Below are 3,803 nucleotides of genomic sequence, written 5' to 3' on the forward strand. Positions count from 1 at the left end.
CTGTAGAAGCCGCCGTGCTGATTGGTGCGCGTAATATTTTCAATTTTTCCGGTGCGCCTTTTCGCGGGAAAACAAATTTTGCACGTGTCCCCGTGGCGGTGGCAAGTGGCGGGGGGCTGCGGGGCGGCCTGGCCGCAGGCCAAGCGGCCACCAAGAACACGTGGCGGCTACGGGATGGGCAGAAATTACGTGGGTCATTTAAAAATTCCGCATGACCTCAGAGGCGGCAGCGGCGAGGGGAAAGGGTGTGTCACTGGCGGGGGGCGAGGGGGCCCGCATGGCCACGCTGTCGCGAGGGTGGCGCACGGTGGGTGAAGGCAGAGGCCGCTGACGAGGCCCGAGAGGTGGGTGCGGAGCGCGTGCGGAAGGGGCCGGACCGCGCCCGCCGGGGAAGGGGGTTGGGGGCGACCGCCGGCGCGAGGGGCAGGGGCGAGGAACGCCGAAGACTGTCGCTGCGAGGCGAGCAGGTGTCGCAGCCTGCAGCGCAAGAAGACGCGCGCGGGTGAGGGGGCCGGGAATTGACGCCCAGGCGGTCGCGCTGCGCTCTTTCCGCGGGGCTCGTAGCGTACGAGAGGGAAGATTGACTAACTGCGATGACTGTGGGTGCGGGAGCGGCACCGCGACGGACGAGAAGGAGGGCCTACGGAAACGGCGTGCAGAGGGGAAGGTGGCTGTGATCGGCTTGATCAAGAAAAGGCGGGCAGGCGGGGGATGCGAGAAGCCCATCATAAGGGGAGGAGGGATCGTAGGGCGGTCAAAGGAGGCAGGAGGGGAGCGGAACCAGGAGAGCGGAGGGCAGAGGGTCGCTGAGAGCGCACGCGACGAAGCAGGGGCAGTGGCAGCAGCAGGAAGGGTGGGGACGTCGGGAGCAGTAACTGCAAAGGTCGGAGCAGGAAGCCGAGCGGGAGGTGCACAGGCGGCGAAATGGGTGGAGCGGAAGGCAAAGTGGGGGTGCAAGCCCGGGCACGCGAGGCGACGGTTACTTGGGGGCGGCAAGAGCAGCAGCAGGGGCGGAGGCCGGCGACGGAGAGGGCAAGGCCGCCGCAGGGCGGGAGGAGCGTGGCGAGCCGCACGAGTAGAGGGGCCGGGTGGGGTAGGGCGGGGCGGCGGGTGAGGTGTGATTGCGCGGGCGTGTGCCTAGAGCGTGAGAGCCATAGAATAACGAAAGGGTAGGGGCACGGAAGTGGGAGTGCGGGGATTGAGGAAGCCAAGCGCCTCGCGGCGTAGGCGCCAGGCAACGCGGGCGGCGGCGAAACAGTCGAGAGCAGAAGCGGGGAGAGGGAGGGGGCAGTGTGGGCGGGGGCCCACGGGTTCGCCGGTACAGAGGTTGAGGCGGACGGGAGTGCCAACCGTAGCGACCAGGGTAACGGCCTGGGCAAGGGTGGCGAGCAGGACTGAGGCGAGTGTGGCGAGAGCAACGCGACCTGCGGCCAGAGTGGGCACGGAGGGGCGGTAGGCGTGGCAGGACGAGGGGAAAAAAGGCGACGAAGACCGGAGAGAGGACGAGAGCAGTAGCAAAGAGGACGGGGGAGCAGCGGGGCGGGGAACGCCGGCAACGATGGTGGACCAGAGACGAAGGGACGGCGGAGCGGGAGGTGCAGGGCGAGGAGCGGAGAAAGAAGGGATTTGGCTCGGCGCGCGAAGCGCGCACGGAGCCCACTTTCTACAACTACTAAAATCGTTGTCTGTGTGTGTGTCTGTATGTCCTTGCGCTCCCGCGTTGCCATTGGCGCTACCGTGACAAGTGGCGGCCACGGGCGGGGCCTGGCCGCAGGCCAGGCCGCCACGGGGACACGTGGCGGTGACAAGTGGCGACAAGTGTAACATTTTAAATTAAAATTACTGTGCGGACTGCGGGGCGGGGCCCCACTACAGTACAGGCTGACAAGTGGCGAAAAGTTAAATTTTAAAATTAAAATAACTGTGCGGACTGCCGAGCGGGGCCGCGCTACAAGCGGCGACAAGTGAAACATTTTAAATTAAAATTACTGTGCGGACTGCGGGGCGGGGCCCCACTACAGTACAGGCTGACAAGTGGCGACAAGTTAAATTTTAAAATTAAAATAACTGTGCGGACTGCCGAGCGCGGCTGCGCTACAAGCGGCGACAAGTGTAACATTTTAAATTAAAATTACTGTGCGGACTGCGGGGCGGGGCCCCACTACAGTACAGGCTGACAAGTGGCGACAAGATAAATTTTAAAATTAAAATAACTGTGCGGACTGCCGAGCGCGGCCGCGCTACAAGCGGCGACAAGTGTAACATTTTAAATTAAAATTACTGTGCGGACTGCGGGGCGGGGCCCCACTACAGTACAGGCTGACAAGTGGCGACAAGTTAAATTTTAAAATTAAAATAACTGTGCGGACTGCCGAGCGCGGCCGCGCTACAAGCGGCGACAAGTGTAACATTTTAAATTAAAATTACTGTGCGGACTGCGGGGCGGGGCCCCACTACAGTACAGGCTGACAAGTGGCGACAAGTTAAATATAAAATTTAAAATAACTGTGCGGACTGCCGAGCGTGGCCGCGGTACAGTACACTACAAATTTTAGCCCGGATCCGTTTAAACCGCGCCACGCGGATCTACATTGTGGGCGGAACTGGGGCGGGCACTGCGAGCACGTGACGGCGGTGTGGTAGATGAACGCGTACGACAGGGGGGCGGACGCGTAAGACACGGGGCTACCCGAAATACCGGAGGCTCGTGGCGACGTGGGCGGGGCGGTGGTGCGCAGGGGGCTGTGCGTGGGGGGCCCGGAATTCTTCAAGGCGGAGTTGCGCAGCGCGTGGTGCTCCGACTTTGGGGGGCGGATGTGGATGCGCGGCGACGAGGAAGTGCGGGCCGGGGCGGCGACGGGCGGCGATACGGACGGTGGGGTGCAAGATGATGGTGGGCGGAGGGCGGTTTTGGGTGTGCGGCGATGACGTGGAGGAGATGTGGGCTGGGGCAGCGATGGGGACGGTGGGGGGCGCCGAGGCGGGGCGGCATGGATCACCACACTCGCGCTTGCGCGTGGGGGAGCGGAGGGCACGGGAGCGGACCGGGCCAGAGCTGGACGGCTTGGAGAACTACAAGGGTCTTCAACCGGGCGCGCGTGCCGGGGGGCGGGGGAGGCGGGAGGGCGAGCGGGCTTCAACCAGGCGCGCGTGTTCGGGGGCGGGGGAGGCGCGACGGCGAGTGGGCGCTAACTGGGTTGCTCAGAGACGGTGACGGACGTGGTATGCCGGGTAGCAGCGGAGACAGGCGTTGACGCCGTGGTGGGCGAGTGCGGCGGGTGGGACGGGCGTGCGCGCGAGATCGCGGACGCAGTGTGCATGCAGCTCCACGCAAAGCGGTTCCAAGCGGCGGCGGAGACTCTGCTGGACCGGCGGGCGGGCGAAGCGCGCGTGGTGGCGAGCTGTGTGGAGCCTCTGCGCAACATGAGCGGGCAGGACGCGGCGAAGTGCGCGGTGCGCGGCGAGATGTGGCCAGCGACGTGCGTGGTGGGTGGCAGTGGCGGGGCGGACGGACGCGGGCGTGGCAGAGACGTTCTGCTGGCTGGTGGGCGGGGTGTGCCTGCGGCGCGGGGACGTGGTGGACGGGTGCGCTTGGGAAGGGGCGGTCGAGGTAGTGGTGGGAGCGGTGGCGCGGAGGGCGGCGGCGCGGGCCGCGCGCATCATGGAGGGGCGAAGAACGGGGAAAGTGGTCGCTGCGAACCGGGCAGGTGTCGCAGCCGGCGGTGCAGGAGGGCGCGCGCAGGCGGTTGGGTGCCGGGAGCCGCCGCCAGGTAGCAATGTTAGGCGGAAGCGAGCGGCGGCGT

This window comes from Chondrus crispus, genomic scaffold (assembly GCF_000350225.1).
Source record: "Chondrus crispus Stackhouse genomic scaffold, scaffold_373, whole genome shotgun sequence".
Taxonomy (NCBI): domain Eukaryota; phylum Rhodophyta; class Florideophyceae; order Gigartinales; family Gigartinaceae; genus Chondrus; species Chondrus crispus.